This window comes from Pleurodeles waltl, chromosome 4_2 (genome assembly GCF_031143425.1).
Source record: "Pleurodeles waltl isolate 20211129_DDA chromosome 4_2, aPleWal1.hap1.20221129, whole genome shotgun sequence".
Classification (NCBI taxonomy): domain Eukaryota; kingdom Metazoa; phylum Chordata; class Amphibia; order Caudata; family Salamandridae; genus Pleurodeles; species Pleurodeles waltl.
The window spans coordinates 191,706,749-191,731,636 of NC_090443.1; the positions used below are offsets into that span (position 1 = coordinate 191,706,749).

Consider the following 24,888-nt stretch of genomic DNA (forward strand, 5'->3'; position numbering starts at 1 on the left):
CGCCGCATCCGGCGCCACGGGTAACTTCGGCGCCGACTGAAGAGCAGCTGAAACAGATGGACCCACCGGAGTCACAGGCCGAAATCTCGACGTCGACGGGATGGAAATCCCTGGGGCCAATCCCTCCGAAGCCACCGGAGCGGCCACTGGCGCCGACACTGGCGCCGAGCCCACGTTCCCAAACGGGAGAAAGGGCATAAAGGGTGCCGGCCGAAGAGGCGCAGGATCACCCAAAGAAAAGGCCAAAGGCCCAGCCGGAGCACCCCCTGGAGCCATCTGTTGGAAGATGGCATACATCGCATTCAAGAATGCGGAACTATCGGCTCCAGGGGTGGGAAAAGCCGGATACTGGGGTGCCTGTCTCGGAGGCGACCCCGACTCCGGCCTCGGCGTCTGCGCCGGAGAAAACACTTGAGGCTCCAATACCTCAATCACCGACGCCTGTCCAGGCGAAGTTGGTGACGCCGGAGAGGGCAACGGCGTCGAAGGATGCGGCGTCACCGTGGGGCTGACCTCCCATGTCTTTCGGCGCCGATCCGGAGACCTGGAACGAGCCTCCCTTGAATGACGCCGAGATTCTCTACGGCGCCGGGAGTCTCGATGACGCCGATGTTTTGGAGAAGACTTCTTGTGATGCTTCTCCTTTGACTTGGCCATAAACAGCTTCGCCTCACGTTCTTTAAGGGCCTTCGGATTCATGTGCTGACATGAATCACAAGTCAAGACGTCGTGGTCGGAGCTCAAACACCAAAGGCAATCGGAATGAGGATCCGTCACCGACATCTTGCCTCCACACTCACGACAAGGCTTAAATCCAGACTTTCTCTGCGACATTATTTCCACAGAGAAAGAGTACGCAGCAAGATATACACTGTAACCGCAAGAGTAACAGTTGCTCCCTCGAAGATAACCGTTTCGAATGCACGGAAAAAAGGGAACTGACGTCCGCACGTCGTCGAGGACCTCTTATTGCCTGTATGACGTCAGACGGCGTCGCGTGCGAGACAGTGACGTCCTCGTCGACGTGCAGAGACTAGTAAGAAGATTTCCGTAGAATGCTGGCGCCATGGGAGTATTCATGAGGTGAGGAATCCACAGGTAGTTGTATCCATCAGAAGGTAATGTGCACTGTAACATGATTAGGCGGATTACAGATCTTTTGAAGTGTTCACCAAGCCAACCTGCCCAGGAGACTGGGACTCTAAATAGCCAGAACACCCCAAGTACCAAGCAGTACACCTACACCTGTGGAAGACTTGCACCATCATCGCTTTCTTCAAAAACGTCAACATTAAAGAAAAGATTGTTACTTGCTAGTGAAAGCATACTGATTTTAACTAAGGAAGGTGTCTCTTTTTCTGTACCTCCTAGCTTAGGAAACAGCCACACACCAGCAAGGGATAAGCCCTCATTATGGAATTTTGTTCCATGTCCATCCCCGCCATGATTGTTGCCTTCTCTTCACTCAAAATAAACTAGTATGCTCTGTCCAGATTTCACGGACATCTCACAAGCAAGACACTTCCTCTTTTTCGCACATTTGAGCATGACTTGGTATAACCCTGTCAAGCTAATGCATCTGAAATCAATACCCTAGATACAGCTTGATCCACACCAATTTAGTTTGGGTAGTGAGTTGAAAGTAAGGGCCTCTACCATATTACCAAGATATATATATATATATATATATATATATATATATACATACATACATACACAAATGGCTCAAAGTAGATCATACTCATTGGCCAAGTAGACAAGCGAGGAGGGAGAGAGGTTAAAGAGAAAGAGGGGAGAGAGAGAGAAGGGAGGGAAACAAAGGGGAAATCAAGAGGAGGGCCGGTCTAGGAGCCCAAGGGTGGGAGAAACAGGGAAGGAAGGAAACACTTTAAAAAAAAGCAGCAGCTATAGTGTAGAGCATCAATTTGATCACCGCAAGGCAACTTGCCTTAAGCACCCATTCATATTCTTATTCAAATTTCTTTGCTTATAGAGCTAAAATACTTATGCTCAATATAAAGGCCTCAATGTGTGTTCCAACCAAGCCCAAATCAAATTTGAGCTAATTTACCTTCAACCAAATACTGCCTGTCTGTAAGAAACAAGATTCTCATCATTTCGTATTTTAGAGCAGAATCCGACTACGTCACCACGCACATATTTTCTCTAAAAGGTGTCAATATTCTAATTATTGATTGCCAAATAAAAGTTCTTTCACATATGGAGGAACCTGCTGGTTGGTGGACCATGTTATGCTTCTCTGCTGTTTCTTTCCAGCTCGATTGACAACCCAAACCCAGATTCCTTTAACATGCATCTAACTTCTTACACAAACTCACTGACATCAAAAGTCCCTTTAACCTAGCTGGGGACTTCAAATGTATCTTTCCCCCTAAAAGAGAAACCACCAAATCAGTGGTGGAGCAATACAAGTCAAGACTGTCAAGGTACGGTTACCATGAGGGGAGGTGCCTTACTAACCCATCCAGATGTAGATATCCCTGCACTAGGGCTAACACTTTGTAGTGTCTATAAATCACCACTATTATTGGACAGATTATTTTCTAATGAGTAGTCAACCAAAAGGGATGTGGTTCTCTACCACCCTATCATGCCCTCCTTACTCCCAAAATAAATATCCCGGGACACTCAAATCTTTACTTGGACATTACAGTGAGCACTACTCTTTGTCTTGCTCATTTGGCAAACATAATTTCTAAGTTTCTAGAAACTAACCTCCATTCAGCTTCCCACCCAACCATATGGAACATGCTGAAATCAGTGGTTCCAGGGCACATGTTACAGTTTTCCTGTCCTCTACTAAAAATCCACCAGAAAGAGGAAAACAAACTAGGGACATTTTTAAGTGAGGCAGAGAAGAGACACTTCATTTCAATTCAGAACCAAGACCCATTTGCATTAGTACATGGTCCACTCTAAACTCTTTACTGTCCCCGGTCACCACAATTCAAAGCAAACGCATTACTAGACAGTCTTACATATCAAAATTCAGCAAGCTTGAGTTCCGCACCAAGATCACCTTACAAAAAGCCACCTGCATCCCACCAATAATACTAGCTAATGCAACTTCTAAAGTCTTGGCTTATGCAGACAATGCCCTAATTGCTACCACTGATTTCGAACAAGCTATCCCAGCCATCAAACACCAGGCTTTTGATTTTGGCTCGATTTCAGGACATAAGCTTAATGAGGATGAGGCTCAAACCCTTCCCATCGGCTATGGAGCTACATCTGGAAATGTTTGTGTACCTAAAATTACATATTTAGGGATCAAATTAATGTCTACCTACAGCAAATTAAATGCCCTAAACAATGAACCAGAAATCTACCTGCAGCAAATTAAATGCCCTCAACAATGAACCAGAAATCAAGGATTTGACTTGACTTTGTAAAAAATGGGACAGTCTTCCCCAATTACTCATCATCCATATGAACATTATAAAAGTGAATTTAGATTTTTTGAGTACTGTCACTATATAGATAACGTGCTATCTTTCTTTAAGAGACTTAATGCACTCATCTCATTCTTCATCTGAGACATCTACAATCACCAGTAGGAAAAGAAGGGCTGGTGCGTCTTAATTTTCAGTTATTCTACTGGAATGATATAACCAAGCATTTAGCAAAACTACTACAAGATAGGACGCCTTATAAGTTCAATTTCTTGAAAGTTTAGTACTCAGTTCTTTCTCTTTAGATAACATAACTAACAGTTCCACCCGAAGAATATTAAGATTAAGTGAATAGCAGATTTATCACATGCAAGGCATGACCTTAATCAAGGCCACTGGGAGTATTCCAATCACAACTACATACCCATTTGGAATAATCTTGTATTACCACTTATTTTCCAAATGATTAAATCTTCACCTTGGGTAAAATCAGATCTGCATCAACTAACCTATCAAACAGCTTGAATGTATTTCCAGATATTGTGCCAGAAATTAGAAATACCACGCCACTAGTTTTCTAAATAGCTACAGATCCATTATTTTCTCACCAAAACTCAAAGCAAAATTCAGCTAGAACAGCTGTCTCCAACCAGCCGATTGTGAGCTCCCAGACACCTTCAGAGTAGCTTGCAGCCTTGAGTTCATTTTTAAATAAGCACAGGGTCACATTCTTCTTTTAAATTAAAGGGGAGGGGTTGTTTACTTTACGTTATTATCATCAGACAGCAGATAGCAGAGCCTGATGATGAGCAATGCTCAGTCAGATTTATGGGCCAGGCTGTATCATAGAGGTGATGAACTGAAATACTGAAGTATTTATCTCTTAATTAAAAGTAATTGTCAACCCAATATTGGATTGTGAGAACAAAATGACATTTGTGAATGCTTTTCAATGGGAGAAAATTAAAATAAAAAGCTGTCTTAATGATTAACTCATCATTTTAATGTTCTCCCATTTCAAAGTGTCACATTTACAAGCAGCAGGCCGCTTGCTCCCAGTGGCATTAGAGACTGTATCACATTTATAACTGAAAAACTGTAATGTTTTTGAAATGGGAGAAATTTGAAGTGAAGAAAACTCTTTCTATAAAACTAAAGTCTTAGGGGGTCATTCCTACCCCGGCGGGCGCCGCCCGCCAGGCAGTGACCGCCAAAAGACTGTTCTGCGGTCAAATGACTGCGGCGGTCATTTTGACTTTCCCGCTGGGCTGGCGGGCGACCGCCAAAAGGCCGCCCGCCCGCCCAGCGGGAAAGCACCAGCAACGATGAAGCCGGCTCCGAATGGAGCCGGCGGAGTTGCTGGTGTGCGACGGGTGCAGTTGCACCCGTCGCGATTTTCAGTGTCTGCTTTGCAGACACTGAAAATCTTAATGGGGCCCTGTTAGGGGGCCCCTCGACACCCGTTCCCGCCATCCTGTTTCTGGCGGTGAAAACCGCCAGAAACAGGATGGCAGGAAGGGAGTCGGAATCCACATGGCGGCACTGCTTGCAGCACCGCCGTGGAGGATTCCCTGGGGCAGGGGAAAACCGGCGGGAAACCGCCGGTTTCCCTTTTCTGACCGCGGCTTTACCGCCGCGGTCAGAATTGCCCCTGAAGCACCGCCAGCCTGTTGGCGGTGCTTCCTCCGTCCCCGGCCCTGGCGGTCGTGACCCCCTTAATGTCTTTCTCCAACTTTAATTAAGCCAATTACATCTCAATTTTGTTATGAAACATGTTTCTTCACTTACAATTCTCCCCATTTAAACAAATGCATTATTCTGTTATAAATATGGCACCATGCCTACAGGCTACTGGCAGCAAGAGGCCTGGGGTTTGTACATGTGACACTTGGAAATGGGATTAATTATGGTCCTGAGCACTGCCCTAATGGTCATCCTGCAAGAGGATCAGAAATTTCTCCCCTTACCCAGGACTTTGTCTCTGCTCTGGGGGCAGTTTTCATACCTCATTCGGGTCTTGAGCACTCAAAGGGGTACAGGTGGTGGCTGATGAAAATTATCGTCTCTAGGCTTTGGGCAGGAAAAAGTTCACTTTTTAAAAATACTTTTTCCTTAATATTTATGAAAAACTCCCACTTCACCAGTGAATTTGGCTTTTAATAAATACTACTAAGAGTCCAAGCATGACATTTGTAGGTGTTTCCAAGCTGCAGAAAGCATTATTAAATGTAATAGTGCATCTCATTGACTCTATGGAACATTGCCTCTTCTTGCTACAGTGAAAATAGCTCATAGGAGCTAGTCACTGCAATGACAGGTTTAGCATTAACTTTCCCCAGATCCTGCCCTATGGGACATAAGGCCCACCTACGGGTGACTTATTAATATTTAAAAGGAAAGTTTCAACCTCTGTAAAGGGGTTATTTTTTCAGGTTGAATCATAGTTTTCAAACTGCTCCAGTCATGCTATAATGTTAGGCCTAAAGTCATGTTTTACATTGCTGCTGTAGTGGGTGGCATAACACGTTCTGCAGTCCACTCTTGGCAGTTAACTTACAGGCCTTAGGTATACTTGGTACCATATACTAGGAACTTATAGGTAAGTTAACTATGCTAATTCAGGTTATGCCAATTCAATCTTGTTTAAAGTAGGAGCACAAGCTCTTTATTACTGGTTAGCAGAGACAAAGTACACAGAGTTCTAAAGCTAAAACAGATCAGAAAAAAAATCTAGGAGTACACCATACAAATTTTGATAATTTCCTACATAGTTACAATAGGATACCCTATCAAATTAGATCCCATATTGATTATGAAGGCAATCACCACAGCAATATAATTTCATATACCTGGCTGTACTACTAGTACATTTATAAACAGATCAATGGGTGGAGGGGGGCATTCAACAACACCCAGACATAAATGCCTGGATGCAGCAAGTGTCAGAACTATGTTATTATGAAGAAACCCTGTATTGTATTAATACGTCATTTTGAAATGATCTGTGGGAAATTTGACAAATACTAATTTCTTCGAATATTCACAAGTAAAGAGGACGGCAGTAGACTCAGTCAGACTTTAAAACAATCACACTCCCTGCTCCACTTGTTTGTGTGTTTTTTTTCTCTTCTCTCTTGTAGGAAATTACCATCTTGCCTGGCATGTTACCCCCATATTTCACTGTATATATGTTGTTTTAGTTGTATGTGTCACTGGGACCCTGCCAGCCAGGGCCCCAGTGCTCATAAGTGTGCCTGAAAGTGTTACCTGTGTTATGACTAACTGTCTCACTGAGGCTCTGCTATCCAGAACCTCAGTGGTTATGCTCTCTCATTTCTTTCCAAATTGTCACTAACAGGCTAGTGACCAATTTCACCAATTTACATTGACATACTGGAACACCCTTATAATTCCCTAGTATATGGTACTGAGGTACCCAGGGTATTGGGGTTCCAGGAGATGTCTATGGGCTGCAGCATTTCTTTTGCCACCCATAGGGAGCTCTGACAATCCTTACACAGGCCTGCCCTTGCAGCCTGGGTGAAATAACGTCCATGTTATTTCACAGCCATTTACCACTGCACTTAAGTAACTTATAAGTCACCTATATGTCTAACCTTTACCTGGTAAAGGTTGGGTGCTAAGTTACTTAGTGTGTGGGCACCCTGGCACTAGCCAAGGTGCCCCCACATTGTTCAGGGCAAATTCCCCGGACTTTGTGAGTGCGGGGACACCATTACACGTGTGCACTATACATATGTCACGACATAAGTATAGCGTCACAATGGTAACTCCGAACATGGCCATGTAACATGTCTAAGATCATGGAATTGTCACCCCAATGCCATTCTGGCATTGGGGAGACAATTCCATGATCCCCCGAGTCTCTAGCACAGACCCGGGTACTGCCAAACTACCTTTCCCGGGGTTTCACTGCAGCTGCTGCCAACCCCTCAGACAGGTTTCTGCCCTCCTGGGGTCCAGCCAGGCTTGGCCCAGGAAGGCAGAACAAAGGACTTCCTCAGAGAGAGGGTGTTACACCCTCTCCCTTTGGAAAAAGGTGTTAGGGCTGGGGAGGAGTAGCCTCCCCCAGCCTCTGGAAATGCTTTCATGGGCACAGATGGTGCCCATTTCTGCATAAGCCAGTCTACACCGGTTCAGGGATCCCCCAGCCCTGCTCTGGCGCGAAACTGGACAAAGGAAAGGGGAGCACTGGACTGCTCTGAGTGGCCAGTGCAAGCAGGTGACGTCAGAGACTCCTTCTGATAGGCTCCTCCAGGTGTTGCTAGCCTATCCTCTCTCCTAAGTAGCCAAACCTCCTTTTCTGGCTATTTAGGGTCTCTGCTTTGGGGAATTCTTTAGATGGGGAATTCTTTAGATAACGAATGCAAGAGCTCATCAGAGTTCCTCTGCATCTCTCTCTTCACCTTCTGCCAAGGAATCGACCGCTGACTGCGCTGGAAGCCTGCAAAACTGCAACAAAGTAGCAAAGACGACTACTGCGACCTTGTAACGCTGATCCGGCCGCCTTCTCGACTGTTTTCCTGGTGGTGCATGCTGTGGGCGTAGTCTGCCTCCTCTCTGCACTAGAAGCTCCGCAGAAATCTCCTGTGGGTCGACGGAATCTTCCCCCTGCAACCGCAGGCACCAAAAGACTGCATCACCGGTCCTCTGGGTCTCCTCTCAGCACGACAAGCGAGGTCCCTTGAACTCAGCAACTCTGTCCAAGTGACTCCCACAGTCCATTGACTCTTCAGTCCAAGTTTGGTGGAGGTAAGTCCTTGCCTCCCCATGCTAGACTGCATTGCTGGGAACAGCGTGATTTGCAGCTGCTCCGGCTCCTGTACACTCTTCCAGGATTTCCTTTGTGCACAGCCAAGCCTGGGTCCCCGGCACTCTAACCTGCAGTGCACGACCTCCTGAGTTGTCGTGGGACCTTCCTTTGTGACTTCGGGTGAGCTCTGGTTCACTCCACTTCGTAGTGCCTGTTCCGGCACTTCTGCGGGTGCTGCTTGCTTCTGAATGGGCTCTTTGTCTTGCTGGACACCCCCTCTGTCCCCTCACGCAATTGGCGACATCCTGGTCCCTCCTGGGCCACAGCAGCATCCAAGAACCCTAACCGCGACCCTTGCAGCTAGCAAGGCTTGTTTGCGGTCTTTCTGCACGGAAACACCTCTGCAAGCTTCTTCACGACGTGGGACATCCATCCTCCAAAGGGGAAGTTTCTAGCCCTTGTCGTTCTCCAAAGGGGAAGTTTCTAGCCCTTGTCGTTCTTGCAGAATCCACAGCTTTTACCATCCAGTAGCAGCTTCTTTGCACCCACAGCTGGCATTTCCTGGGCATCTGCCCACTCCTAACTTGATCGTGACTCATGGACTTGGTCCCCTTGTTCCACAGGTACTCTCGCCAGGAAATCCATTGTTGTTGCATTGCTGGTGTTGGTCTTCCTTGCAGAATTCCCCTATCACGACTTCTGTGTTCTCTGGGGAACTTAGGTGCACTTTGCACCCACTTTTCAGGGCCTTGGGGTGGGCTATTTTTCTAACCCTCACTGTTTTCTTACAGTCCCAGCGACCCTCTACGAGGTCACATAGGTTTGGGGTCCATTCGTGGTTCGCATTCCACTTCTAGAGTATATGGTTTGTGTTGCCCCTGTACCTATGTGCTCTCATTGCAACCTATTGTGACTATACATTGCTTGCACTGTTTTCTATTGCTATTACTGCATATTTTTGGTATTGTGTACATATATCTTGTGTATATTTGCTATCCTCATACTGAGGGTACTCACTGAGATACTTTTGGCATATTGTCATAAAAATAAAGTACCTTTATTTTTAGTATATCTGTGTATTGTGTTTTCTTATGATATTGTGCATATGACACCAGTGGTATAGTAGGACCTTTACACGCCTCCTAGTTCAGCCTAAGCTGCTCTGCTAAGCTACCTAATCTATCAGCCTAAGCTGCTAGACACCCCTGTACACTAATAAGGGATACCTGGACCTGGTGCAAGGTGTAAGTACCACTTGGTACCCACTACAAGCCAGGCCAGCCTCCTACATCTCTTTCACCTCTTTTTAGCCTTCTCTCACTCATATACACAGAAGGCACGTACATACAACACAATTCTTAAATGTCTTCCTCCATTGATTCCCATACCTTTTTTCTTTCCATACTAACGGTATGCCTTTGTAATGGCTTAGCTATATATTTAAAGGAATACATTCTGTTTTAATTAGTGTAAATTCTGATAACTGCTTAAAGAAAATGTGTCTGCAAAACAAGTTACTACTGTATCACAATTCATTTTCTCCACTTTGCCCAAGTGCAATAATATTTATTCAGTCTGATCGAGTGTCTATTTTTACAATCCATGGCACACTGTGTAACATGAGAATCAATTGTCACTACTCATCCCAACAGAATACAGAACTGCAGTATTTCAGACTCATAGGACTAGGTTGCCTTGTAGACTTTGGAGGTGGGTAAAACAGTCTGCATTAATTCACAGCGCTTCTGCTCCTTAAGCTATTTGTTCCTGACATGTCAACTGCACAAAAAGTAGGAACTTGACTTCAACAGAAAGTTGACTGGATGTACACACCACTTTATGCAGATCACTACACAATCTCTCTGCAGGTCTCCAGTGCCAACGGCAGAGGCTGCCTACCTAAACCAAGGCCAACTCCTTCCAGAGCAAATCAAAGATAGTCAAGTCATTAACAATACAAACTATAATTTTGTGATATTCTTCACCAATGAATATGGTCAAAGCCTGTGGAGATGTGAGAGATTGGAGCATTCATTCATAAATTGTGGTCAAACCTGTTCACTGTGTGGGACCCGACGACCACATGGGGATTAGTTAGTGAAATCCATCAATGGTATTATTTTGCCTTGCCGAATTGTGTTGAAGCGTTTCAACTCATGCTTTCTTAGGGGTATCCCTAGGAGAGGGGGCTGCTGTGCAGTACTTCCCGCACCAGGTTCATGTGTCTCTTGTGACGGTGAACCTCTATAGAGGTTATAAATATTTGGATTCTCTGTGGTTCTCTTAAAATTGGATTTATGTGGTTCTCTAGATTAGCTACCAGGGAACACTATTACGAAACCTTCCAGTCATGGTTCTCTTGAGCCATGTAATCGTGTGCAGGCATCAGTAGGAAGATTAATCAAAGCCACAATCTCTGGAGAATGCAGCTTAAAAAAAACATGTTGGCGGTCTGAAAGTTGCTTCTGCGGCGTCTATATTATTTTTTTGGGATAAACAACATAAATTGGTTTTATTGTTGCGCGACATCTACATTTTTAATGAAGTTAGACAATAAAAATGTCTGCATTGTTTATGTAGCACTGTTTAAAGCCATAACAGCAGTAGCTCACTTTATGAATAACCAAAACTGGACATATCATTACAAGAAAAGACAAAGTTATGGCACAGACATTTTAAGCAGCATGCAAGGCAAATATTATTGGAGCACCAGAGGTTATGATACCGTGGACAATGGGAAATCTCTCTACACAAAAGCCTTCAAAGAACAAATCTGCAAGGCACAGCAACTACGATACAATATGCATCAGTCTAGGTAGAGGACAGAATTACACCATCAGAAATAGTAGAAGTCAGGCTTCTAAGAGAAATTATGGGATTAGCAGTGCTACACCAACTCATGTTTCACTAACAGAATACTAAAACTATTAACCCATGAGCTACAGAAAAACAGAAGGGAGAACACACCAAGCACATTAACGATAAAGGAAAGAAAAACTAAAAATGAATTATCACAAGAAAAACAGGTACGTTAGGTTTACTAGTAAAGTACTGGTAGACATGTGGATACAATAAGGTCAAGTCAGAGATTACAGGTTCTCAAAGCGAAAGCCTCTATTACGCTAATGCTACCCAGGAAACGTCCGAAAAAACAGGACTAAAGTAATCAAGAACCTCTGCCTGTCTCTCAATGTGCCCTAAATCATGTAAAGAGAATATAAGATACGTGTTATTGAGGCAGGTAATATGCACTCTCTCATTTACCAAAACTGGCTGCAGCAACTACCACACAACTTTGGAAGACAGACGGACGAACAGCTTAGCCACCCAAGACTATTTGCATAAATGTCTTGGCTTCAAGTTCCATTTTCTATTGTTTCATAAAAAGTAAAACTTATAGAGGTGACAACCCCTCCTCAAAGAGCACACTGGAGAAATCACACATTGATTGAATCTAGTGAGTATTGGCTAAGACTCCTCTATGGATAGTGGGGCGTGGCCATGCATGATGCAGTTGGAATGTGATTTACAGGGCTTCCAGCCCTGAAATCAGACATATATTGGCCTTATAAATACTAGGCCCAGGCGTAGAAATCTGCACTACCGGTGGAGTGGAGTTCATTCGCACGAGGTTGGGTTTTGGTGCTCTCTCGCAAGTGCCACAATACTCCCAGGCCTCTAGCGAGCATGTAGGAGACTTTGCGTTCAATTGCGTTGTTTCTGGCCATGCGTGAGACTGAGTTTACTTGCAATGCTTCTGACCGCGATGGTGGCCACAACAGCCCAGTTTGCGAGCGTGAATGCACCTGGAATAGATTTTCTACTCCAGATACATCTAAATCTAGTCAAAAAGTGTTTTTTGAGTGGATTTTCTTCTCCAATGAACCCTTCAAGTTGTTTTCTAGATTGAGAAGCCTTTTTCTATTCAAACAGGAAGGAAGTGCCCCAGAGACTCTAACTTCCTGTTCCTGTCCAGCAGCCTCCTTCCAGTGCGTTGTCCAGCTCCTGGTCTCTTTTCACTTGGATTTTGAGGTGGAAGGGTCGTTCTCTGTCTCCTGGCTATACCTTTGGATTTAAGGATACTGCTTTTGTGATATCACACCAGTAGGTTCCAAAACTATTGAAAAAGGGTGTTGTTTGTTTGCTTGGGCAAGCACCAATATTTCTTTGTACTTTAATTGGATTTTAAAAATGTATAGTGGTGGGTGGCCTGGAGTTTAAGTATGGGCCTAATCATTTATTTTGCATTTCATTGATTTTTCATCTTTTGTAAAGGAAAACTGTAGCACAGCTCAGTGCCTGCCCTTTTCTACACATTTGTAACATTAGTATTATTATTTTACTATGTGGCCTAGATTTCCAAAGGGCCATCCTGCCAGTAGGCCCAGTGATAATAGTCATCAGCGGATTAAATAAGTATTTCAGTGGTATATGTTTTTAAAACTTCATTTAGGGCAGGGATGGCACTGTTTGCTGCATTGATGGCTCAAACGTCAAACTACTCTTATGTTCTAGCTCAGCCTCCGAGTCTTCTTGGTACACCCCTGACTCCTCATGAAGCTTAGCTTACTTCCTTTTGCCCTTCTCCTTTACTCTTAATACACTACTGCTTTTTTTAATAAGCAAGCTTTCTCCTAGTTCTCTCCTGCACGAACAAAATTTGGTGAAAGCTCAAGACTTATCTACCAGATAGGTTTAGCCAGGCACCCGAAAGTGACAGACATTCCAACACTCCGCACAATTTGGCAATACAGTTTCATTTTCCTTCAAACAATTATCATTTTTAGAACGGGGTGGGTAACTTAAATCCTTCATAAATCCTCTGTAATTAGCATTTTTCAAACCCAGAAGACATAACATTTAGAGATACACTATCTTGGGTCTGTCTGGGGCAGTAGGACTGTTTGTAATGTATATAACTGAACTGTGTCAACTTGTCCCTTCATTGTTTCCTTCCACAACAGATTGATGATGGTGTGCTGCTCAGCACCCTAATGAATATTGTTGTGGTTTCTTTTGTGGAGTGTTTGTCTTTGTCACACCTTCCCCCAAATTCCCTTTCTTTTCCATTCACTGAGCCCCCAACCCTCTTCCCCCCAGGATTACACACTTGCTGGGGCGGATGTGATGAAAGCGACACCAACTCACTGCATGACTTTCTATCACCTGAGCAATATTCCACACTGGCCCCATCAACATCATCATTCATGCATGATATTGTGTGTTGCGTAAACGCTTACCCTAATTCAACCACTCTTGACTCTGAGCCCACTTCTCCTGACTCCATGATTTCACTTCCTAAGTTTAGTTTTTAAACACTAGCTCCCCACCATTGCTCAGAAAACGTTGATATTGCTGGTTTATGTTATCATAGCTTATATTCTTTGTTGTGTCTCAAATACTGCCATTGTGGTAGTCAGGTCTTAGTCTTCCTAATGTTATGATATAATATGCCCCACTAACTCTCTGTTTTCCAATCTAGTTTATAGTGATGGATAATCCTTTGATTAATCATGCAGTTGGAGTCCGGATAGGGGGGGTGCAGCACCTTCTGTCTTCCCTGTTAGCGCACTACACTGCTACTACCTACCATCCCCTTAAGATGCCACCTTAGGAAAATCCCTGCAGTAAGAAGACTCCCTCACTTCATCTGTTCAGGTAAGAGAAGAACTACAGATTGAAGTGAACATGTTTAGTTGGTAATTAACTCCTACTGAAGGAGATGTCTGTGTGTATTTAGTTTTTCTGTATGTAAAATAGGCAACTGCAATCATCCCCTCGTGGTCAATATAGTTGCAGAGGGCAATAGAGCAAGATTATAAGTGAGTTACATATACTTTAGCAGATTTTAAAAAACAGGAGATACTAAAATACAGCATTGGAAACTAAAACACTAAAATAAGCATTTGAGGCATAAATCAAGTAAAATAAATAATCCTCTTTTTATTTTGAAAAATTACAAAAACCCACCCTTTCCATCCACAACAGGCCCACTCCTCTCCCCAAACAAATAGCCCTGTTCCCAAAAAGTCGAACGAAAAGTCCAATATGATTTTTTTTTTAAAACCCCTTCTCAACACTCTCCCCACCATCTCCACCTACCAGTCCCTCCCACCAAAACAAAAAAAATGTAAAAAGAGCTCAGAAGAGGACACTGTCTATATGGGTACAGAGGTGATCCAGACTCTGCTCGATCCCAGTGAGCCACCTCTCCACCTGGTCCATCCGCTGCAGGATAAGGTGGAGCAATGACCAGTCAAAGGGGGAGGGGGAGGCAGCAGGTGCAGTCAGGGACCCTGACAGGTGAGGGTAGCATTGGCGATCTAATGGCCGGGAGGCTGGGACTGGTGTGCTGCTGAGGTGGATCCTTGGTCTAAGGTAGCTATTTCAGTCTTTTCCTCTTTCAGGACCACAAGCCGCCGGTATTCGGCCGGAATATCCTCCAACCTCTGCCATCACAGACAGGCCGCTTATCTCCTGCCGGGTTGGTGGTCGTCCAGCAGGAGTAGCTGTATCGAGAAAAACAAAGATAACAAAGACAAATTGTAAACAATGCTCTGAACAAACTCTTCAAAAGTAAGTAGTTGGTGGCAACGGAGCACTACAGTGCTGGTCCCTTGGGACATTGGAATTCAATGTGACTATGATTAGGAGAGTCAAAGGGCTAATTTTATATTTACTCATACTCTCTTCACATAAAGGGGGGGGTTGATGATGATGATGATGATGGGTAGGATACCTATCTGCCTCATTTAACAAATACAGTGAGTCAAGGGATTAGAACACAAATTAAAATACCCCCCAATTTGAACAACAGCTTTGATAACCATAAAACACAAAGTAAGCAAAGAAGGTGAGCAGCATGCCCCTCTACAGAAGAGCTCCCTTGTTTATTTATCCAAGCAATTATTCAATCATCCTTTCGTTCTTCCTGCAATATTCACCCATAGCCAGTATGATTTAATCTTTACTTTCTCTCATCCAGTCTTTCAACAAAATTAACAATCCATTATCCATCCATTTAGTATCCACTATTCACCCTTTCTTTCAATCGTCCTTTCACCCATCCATCCATCTACCCAATACTCACCAAAACATCCTTTCATCCACCCACTCATCCTTTCCTTTCACTCATTTCACCCACCCTTCATTTTAACCTTCCATTCTTTCCCGTTTTCATCAAGCCATAATTTTAGTGTACATTATGTATGCTTTTGCTGAGTTGTGGATAGAAGAGGCCATAAGTAACCCAACCAACACTGTGACTGTAATGCAGGGGGTTCACGATCACAACGCCCCATTTGTAGCTAGTGAGTAAAAGTAATTGTCAATAAGCAAACAATGTGATTTACCACTGCCCGTCACACAATTTGAGCCAGCTCTAGTCGTGGTCAGTGTGGCTAGAAAATAAAATTATACGGTTTTTAGATGCCAAGTACGCCTTCCCTTTTTTGTAATAAAAAACTGCAATCACAATACATCTTTACAGTTTGGTTACAACAGCAGGATCTTCTATCAAAATTATCACTCTGTGCATTATGTTGGATCACACTGTTAGAAAAGCCAAGTAGTCAAGCCAACCAAAAATGTTGCGTAATGAAGGGGCAGAGCTATAGCCTATGATGATGATGACTGCGAATCATTGCAGCACAAATGAAGGGGTGGAATAAAAATGGTCAATGAAAGGCAGAAAAAAAGATAATGCAGGGATAACAGAAATGAAACAAAAATTGGATAGATGAAAAAAAATTAGACAGCATAAAAAAAGTAAACAAGACAAAAATAGGGGTAGTATAGTAGTGGCCAGAGGTAAAAGTTGGGGAAATAATAATATTAAAAAATAGGACTTACTGGGACGAGCAGAGCCCTCAGCATTGGCGCTGGTGGTCAGCACCTCCCCAGCTCCTGCCAGAACCTCCTCTGTGGTGCCCCTCTTCTTGCCCTTGGGTGCGGATGTAAGAAATAAACAATATATAAAAATAGATTAGTGGTACAGTTTATCTCCACAAAATTATTATAACAGTCAAACGCAGTAACACTGTACTTAAATCAGATCGCCTATGGTACTAGGATGATTGACTATCGTTGAGTTGGCTATACTCCCAAAATCCCCATTTCAAATTTACTTAACAGAAACTACATTTGGAATTAATGCATGCAATGAATGATATTTGATTCTATTCTCATTTCTCAACCCCCTTGATGGACAAACTCAGTCTCCTTTTTTAGCAATGCATAGATGCATACTAGTATTACACATCACTGTGAAATTGCTTTGAACTGTTCGAGCCACATAAAGTAAGTCACAGAGAACACTAACTCACTGATATCACTAATTCACTATGGTGACAAGAGGGCAGAGGAGTCTGCAATGCAATGACTTCTTAAATACTCAAGATAAAGTGAGTGCCTACAAGTATGATTAAATAGCGCAGAGCACCTGCTTAGCTCTAACTGGACCACATAATCAAAAATATTCTTAACATAAACTAAACTTACCTCTGAGTGAGAGCAGCACTGCTATTCAGAAATAAAAGTTAACATTGTAGAACACAAGCACAATAATATAGTTAATACTCACCGGACCCCGGAGTCTCCATGCCTAGCAGGTCACGAAGGTCCTGCTTGCGGTCAATGATATCCACCTAGAGGTGCATCGGGGGGGGGTGCTGGATGTGGGTGATGCCCCGAACACAGCTGCGCCCCCTAGCCAAACGTAGCGAGGCTCCCGGAGGGGGTAACCTCTGCCAGGCCTGCTGCCAGCATGGAGGGGAGATGGCGCTGCACGTAGAAAACCAGTGCTGCCACCTCCTCACAAAAGATGGGCCAGGAATGCACCCCTTTGGTGGCTCTACCGCCCAAAAGGTAGATGCCTGCTTCTGGCTATCCAGGGCAGGCCTGGCTCTACTGCTTCCTTCTCCACCAGCGCCATCCTGCTCTGCCATGGTGTTGGGGTGAAGAAAGGTTGCAGGAGGAGAAGGAAGAAATGTCTATGTAAAGACAAAAATATAAAAAGCACAAAAAAAGAAAACAAAATGTAAAAATACACAGACACACTAATACAATAGATGAAAATGAGGGGTAGATTCATTAGGAGGGTGGAGGATTGAAAAGATTATTAAGGGATAAAAAAGAAAACAGGCCCAGCACCATAAACAGAGTGAAAAACAAGATGTCCGCACCCATGCGAACCACGTGGTGAAGTTTGCATGCGATTTTGAACGCAAGTACATATTTTGTGTTGCGTTTAATGTCAAACGCTACGGGAACGAGCACAACAAGGAACTCCGCCTGCCCGCAGAACTTCACGCAGCGTGGGAGAGTTTTTTTGCCACTCCGCAAAGTTCTGTATAGCGCAATTCCACGCATTCTGCCCAGGCCTAATAATACCCGTCCTTGAGATGAAACTAGCAACAACTTATAACAAACTGACAACTCTTTTCAAAATGATAAGTGGAGGGGATGCTTGCACTGCACCAGAGGGACTACAGGTCCCAGAAGGATGCTCTGCCCAATTGATTGTGTTTTATCTGCTGCTTTTTATCACTTTGATAACATAGGCAAAAGAAAACCCTTATCTATGAAAGATGGTAAATACACTATTTCCTCCATCATACCCACAATCACTAGCTACCTCACTTTAGGCATAGGTGTAAAAAATTCAGATATTGATCTGGTGGATAAGAGAACAGATGCAGGCCGCCGCCTTTCCAAGGATGCAAGACAAACGTGGCAAACTCCTCAACTTTAGCAACCAATTCAGTGGTAGAGGGGAGAGGTATTTGTAGTTCTTACATAAGGAGATAGATTCCAAATTCCATTCCAGCACCTGCTAAACACCTGTGTGTTATTCAAAGTAAACAAATTGACTTCAAAGTCTTAACAGGCCATCAGACACAAAAAGCCCTCCGCCATCCAAAAGAAAGCGGAAGAAAGGGCAGTTGCTATTAAAAGATAGAGGTGATGGAGAGAAAGCACTCATCAACTTCCAGAGAATAAAACTACCGACCCCTGTGCCACCTCAAGGTATATAGTCAATCCAGGGATATCAGATCTGAACACATTGAAAAATGCTCTTCTTGATAATTGCTTATTCTTTTTCTTGTATTTAGAGGCAATGTTGAAGGATTTTTGTACTGATATCCGGGGGCAGCTCGAAGCATTGGATGATAAAATCATTCATTTAATGCATCATACCAAGACCATTGAACGATTAACTGGCCGTCTCTGTCGCCCTAAAATAATGAGTAGTTCATCTTTAAAGATACTTGGCCTTGTAATTGTTCCCAACCAGGACATCCTATTACACAAAACTCCAGCAAAGATGGCTCAACTCATGCAAATAAGCACTTATCTCCTTCGGGAAAACCCCAAAATGACAATTTCACCCTGACAAACAAGTCATCTTTCAGATAAGACCCACAGAGGTGACATTCCAAGAAATAATCTGCCTAATCTTCACCTGCTGCCTGTAGTCACTCCATATGTAGAGGACCTTTATTTTAACATTTTTAATTGTTTTGACATTCAAGCAATATGAATCACATGAAATACTTTGGAACTGCAACACAGTCATTTCATTACTTGCTTCTGAATTTATTCCATTAAAGACTACATTTCAGGGGTCCTGGAGCAGAGATAAACATGTAATCAATACTATTTCTGATGGCTAATTCAAGCACTGTACTCCGACTACAAGATATCAACAACTGAAATAAGGAGTGCTAAATTAAACATACTGAACATATACATTTAACATATTAAAGACTACACATATGAGACCGAGATCATCAAGAGAGATTCCTAAAGAGATGATGAATTGCCTTATGGCAACCTGATTGAAAATATCACACACTATAAAATCTTAACTCAACTTTGTACGATATAGAAATCAGTAGTGCATGGCTCAAAGGATGAATGGTAAAACATTACATTTCTGGCTTATATTCAATGAAGTCGCAAAAAGCTAAATCCTATTGTAGGAAAGTACCATCTTGCCTGGCATGTTACCCCCATTTTCACTGTATGTATGTTTGTTTTTGCCCATGTGTCACTGGGATCCTGATAGGCAGGACCCCAGTGCTCATAATGTATACCCTGTATGTGTTCCCTGTGTGGTGCCTAACTGTATCACTGAGGCTCTGCTAACCAGAACCTCAGTGTTTATGCTCTCTCTGCTTTCTAAAATTGTCACTGCAGGCTAGTGACTAATTTTACCAATTCTCATTGGCACACTGGTACACCCATATAATCCCCTTGTATATGGTACCTAGGTACCCCGGGTATTGGGTTTCCAAGAGATCCCTATGGGCTGCAGCATTTCTTTTGCCACCCATAGGGAGCTGAGACAATTCTTACACAGGAATGCCACTGCAGCCTGAGTGAAATAATGTCCACGTTATTTCACAGCCATTTTTCACTGCACATAAGTAACTTAAGTCACCTATATGTCTAACCCTCACTTGGTGAAGGTTAGGTGGCAAGCTACTTAGAGTGTGGGCACCCTGGCACTAGCCAAGGTGCCCCCACATTGTTCAGTGCAAATTCCCCGAACTTTGTGAGTGCAGGACACCATTACATGCGTGCACTACACATAGGCCACTACCTATGTGTAGCGTCACAATGGTAACTCTGAACATGGGCATGTAACATGTCTAAGATCATGGAATTGTCACCCCAATACCATTCTGGTACTGGGGGGGGGCAATTCCATGATCCCCCGGGCCTCTAGCACATAACCTGGGTACTGCAAAACTGCCTTTCTGGGGTTTCCACTGCAGCTGCTGCCAACCCCTCAGACAGGATTCTGCCCTCCTGGGGTCTGGGCAGCCCAGTCCCAGGAAGGCAGAACAAAGGATTTCCTTTGAGAGAGGGTGTTACACCCTCTCCCTTTGGAAAAAAGGTGTCAGGGCTGGGGAGGAGTAGCCTCCCCCAGCCTCTGGAAATGCTTTGATGGGCACAGATGGTGCCCATCTCTGCATAAGCCAGTCTATACCGGTTCAGGGATCCCCCAGTCCTGCTCTGGTGCGAAACTGGACAAAGGAAAGGGGAGTGACCACCCCCCTGACCTGCACCTCCCAGGGGAGGTGCCCAGAGCTCCTCCAGTGTGTCCCAGACCTCTGCCATCATGGATTCAGAGGTGTTGGGGCACAGTGGACTGCTCTTAGTGGCCACTGCCAGCAGGTGACGTCAGAGACCCCTCCTGATAGGTGCTTACCTCTCTTGGTAGCCAAACCTCCTTTTCTGGCTATTTAGGGTCTCTCCTCTGGGCTATTCCTCAGATAACGAATGCAAGAGCTCACCAGAGTTTCTCTGCACTTCCCTTTTCGACTTCTGCCAAGGATCGACCGCTGACTACTCCAGGACGCATGCAAAACCGCAACAAAGTAGCAAGACGAATACCAGCAACATTGTAGCGCCTCATCCTGCCGGCTTTCTCGACTGTTTCCTGGTGGTGCATGCTCTGAGTGCTGTCTGCCTTCACCCTGCACTGGAAGCCAAGAAGAAATCTCCAGTGGGTCGACAGAATCTTCCCCCTGCTAACGCAGGCACCAAACTTCTGCATCACCAGTCCTCTGGGTCCCCTCTCATCCTGACGAGCGTGGTCCCTGGAACACAGGAGCTGGGTCCAAGTGTCTCCCACAGTCCAGTGGCCCTTCTGTCCAAAATTGGTGGAGTTAAGTCCTTGCCTCCCCACACCAGACAGCAAACCTGTGTACTGCGTGATTTGCAGCTGCTCCGGCTTCTGTGCACTTCTCCAAGGATTCCTTTGTGCACAGCCTAGCCTGGGTCCCCAGCACTCCGTCCTGCAGTGCTCAACCCGCTGAGATGGACTCCGACGTCGTGGGACCCGCCTTTTGTGACTCGGAGTTCACAGATCTTCTAAGTGCCTGCTTTGGTACTTCTGCGGGTGCTACCTTCTTCTGCAGGGGCTCTCTGAGTTGCTGAGTGCCCCCCTCTGTCTCCTCCTCCAAGGGGCGAAATCCTGGTCCTTCCTGGTCCCCATTAGCACCCAAAAACCTCTACCGCGACCCTTGCAGCTAGCAAGGCTTGTTTGCGGTAAACACTGCTGTAACATCCAGCACGCCGTGGGACATCTTCCATCCAAAGGAGAAGTTCCTAGCCCTTTTCGTTGTTTCAGAATCTTTGGCTTCTTCCACCCCGAAGCAGCCCTTTTGCACCTTCATCCGGGGTTTTCTGGGCTCCTGCCCCTCCCTGGACACTATTGTGACTCTTGGACTTGGTCCCCTTCCTTTTCAGGTCCTCAGGTCCAGGAATCAGTCTTCAGTGTTTTGCTGGTGCTTGTGGTTCTTGCAGAATCCCCCTATCATGACTATTCTGTCTTTCTGGGGTAGTAGGGTAACTTTACTCCTACTTTTCAGGGACTTGCATTCCACTTTTGGAGTATATGGATTTGTTGCCCCTAGACTTACGTTTACCTATTGCATCCTATTGTGATTCTACATTGTTTGCAATACTTTTCCTACTATTACTTACCTGTTTTGGGTTTGTGTACATATAACTTGTGTATATTACTTACCTCCTAAGTGAGGGTATTCTCAGATACTTTTGGCATATTGTCACTAAAATAAAGTACCTTTATTTTTAGTACTTCTGTGTATTGTGTTTTCTTATGATATTGTGCATATGACACCAGTGGTATAGTAGGAGCTTTGAATGTCTCCTAGTTCAGCCTAAGCTGCTTTGCCATAGCTACCTTCTATCAGCCTAAGCTGCTAGAAACACCTCTATTCTACTAATAAGGGATAACTGGACCTGGCACAGGGTGTAAGTACCACAAGGTACCCACTATAAGCCAGGCCTGCCTCCTACACATATAAACAAAATGTGCTTACAGTAATCAGTAGATCAAAGTCAATCTGCACTGTGTCATCAGCTGAAATAGTTATGGTTCATTTATTTTCTTAAATTTCTAAGCAGAATTTGGATAATGAAAGAAACACTATGAAAAACCAACTTAGGATAGAATATGCCAGCAACATTTACACCGTCGGGCCAGATTTCCAACCACAGCCTTAACTTTGGGGAATCAAATTTGTATTGTAGTCCAATAGGTACCAAGTTTCAAATCTTTGTCCCAACTGAGTGGCAACACTCAGCCACGTTATCCTTATGATATTAACAAATATAGAACACAAATTTATTTTAGAGCTTCTGAATTTTATCGGATCTCGTTCAAGGAAACCTTACCTTGAGTAGAAGCTCAAACTGCCTCGACCTCATTGGCTGCTCTGTCTTAAATGTGGTGGATTGTCTGTATACTATCATGAATTAGTGTATTTCCGTAACTGCTTATTTAACGTTTCTACTGAAAACTCCCAGAATGACTGGGAGTGATTTGTGCACAAGCATTTAAGAAACTATACCTAGATGGCATAGCCACATTATTGGAGCAGCATAAAATACAGCTCTTCTTTCCTGTACACTACAGTAGCCCTCTGCGTCCCAGTTTGCTGCAAGTGGATTATGGTTACTTTAGAAGCTAACAAATCTACTGTTCAGGATCATTCTTGTGTGTCGGCCATTACTCTTCATGGTTTACTGGAGATCAGGAGCGCTCTACCAAGACTAATCTGAAGCACTGGAATTCTGCTGGTCTCTCGACATAGGGCGATCTTTCTCCATCAGTTTGTCCTTCCATGAGATCAGGGAACACTATTCTATTCACAAAGACCAACTCTTAATGTATAAAACTGCACTGTTCAGTCAGGCTGGACTGAAACAATGAATCACTGGAACCACCCGCATGTGGGGTCCTACAGAATCTTCAGTTTAGGGGTAATGGCCAAAAGAACGAGTTACTTACCTTCGGTAACGACTTTTCTGGTGGATACATTAGCTACCTGTGGATTCCTCACCTAATGAATACTCCCATGGCGCCAGCATTCGACGGAAATCTTCTTCCTAGCTTCTGCACGTCGACGAGGACGTCACATTTGCCCACGCGACACCGTCTGACGTCATACAGGCAATAAGAGGTCCTCGCCGACGTCAGAACCAACATTTTTTACATGCCTGAGAACAATAATCTAATGCAATGAAAGATAAAAGCAACATCCCATAACATTGCAAACTACACATCATTGCAAGAAGATGGCTATAGATTTTATATATATATATATATATATATATATATATATATATATATATATATATATATTTTTTTTTTAAACAAATAAATATATACACTAAATATATATACAAATATATATATAAATATATACACATATAAACATATACATATGTCCATATATACATAATCTATTGCAGTCCTCAAGACCAAGAGGAGCACACTCAAGGATCACTTGGTGAGACCAAAAAGGCAACGGGGAGGCGGGTGGGACCGTGAGGAATCCACAGGTAGCTAATGTATCCACCAGAAAAGTCGTTACCGAAGGTAAGTAACTCGTTCTTCTGATGAATACAACTACCTGTGGATTCCTCACCTAATGAATAGAGTCCCAAAGCAGTACCGTACCCGGTGGTGGGTGCCTGTATGGTCAAACCAAGAAATCCTGCAGCACTGACCGTGCAAAATGGCCGTCCCTTCTGACCTCAGAGTCCAAGCAGTAATGCTTCGCAAAAGTGTGAAGGGACGACCAAGTTGCGGCCTTGCAGATGTCGACCACAGGAACACCTCTAGCCAAGGCCGAAGTGGCCGACTTAGCCCTGGTGGAATGAGCTCTAATACCATCAGGAGGATCCTTCTTTGCTAAAGAGTAACATATTTTAATGCAAAGAACAACCCACCTGGAGAGTGTTCTCTTGTGGACTGCCTTTCCTCTCCTCTTGCCCACGTATCCGATGAAAAGCTGATCCTCCAGCCTGAAATCCTTCGTTCTGTCTATGTAAAAGCTTAACGCCCTCTTTGGGTCCAAGCGATGTAGTTTCTCTTCTTCCTTTGAAGGATGAGGCGGAGGATAGAACGTGGACAGAGTAATTGTCTGGGCCAAATGGAAGGGTGAAACAACCTTCGGAAGGAAAGCAGCCTTGGTCCTCACCACCACCTTATCCCCATAAAAAGTTGTATAAGGAGGTTTTACCGATAAAGCCTGCAACTCACTCACTCTCCTTGCAGAGGTTATAGCAACCAGGAAGACTGTTTTAAGAACTAAGAACCTTAAGGGGCAAGAATGCATAGGCTCAAGAGGGGACCCCATAAGGAAAGTCAGGACCAAGGACAAATCCCATTGAGGCATAACGAAAGGATTTGGAGGATATTTATTCATAAGGCCATTCAAGAATCTAAGTACTATAGGAGATTTAAATAACGAAGGTTGGTCTGGAAGACAAATGAAGGCTGACAGGGCAGACAAGTAACCTTTAATAGTAGCCACTGCACAACCCCTCTGTGCTAAAGACAAAGCAAAAGATAAAACATCTGACAAATGAGCATGTAAGGGATCAATCTGTCTCTCTCCACACCATACCACAAATTTAGACCACCTATTAGCGTAGATAGATTTAGTGGAGTGTCGCCTGGCCGCTAAGATAACATCCACTACATCAGGCGGGAGAGAGAAGGAACTCAGGTTGCCCCGTTCAATCTCCAGGCATGTAGGTGCAGACTCTGGAGGTTGGGGTGTAAAACCTGCCCTGCGACTGCGAGAGGAGGTCTGCCCTGAGAGGGAGACGGAGCCGAGGGCACAGTGAGAGTTTGAGAAGGTCGGAATACCACAC

General features: G+C 44.2%; 1 protein-coding gene and 1 long non-coding RNA gene across 2 annotated transcripts in view; both read right to left on the reverse strand.

Annotated features, from left to right (window-relative positions):
* Positions 1-24,888, reverse strand: part of SEC22B (SEC22 homolog B, vesicle trafficking protein) — a 259,272-nt gene that overhangs the window by 133,613 nt on the left and 100,771 nt on the right. The window lies entirely within an intron of this gene.
* LOC138294112 (uncharacterized) lies at positions 14,106-16,190 on the reverse strand. Its single transcript, XR_011203194.1, has 2 exons — positions 16,039-16,190; positions 14,106-14,696 (listed from the first exon to the last, which is right to left on the reverse strand). It is a non-coding gene; the product is annotated as an uncharacterized lncRNA (long non-coding RNA).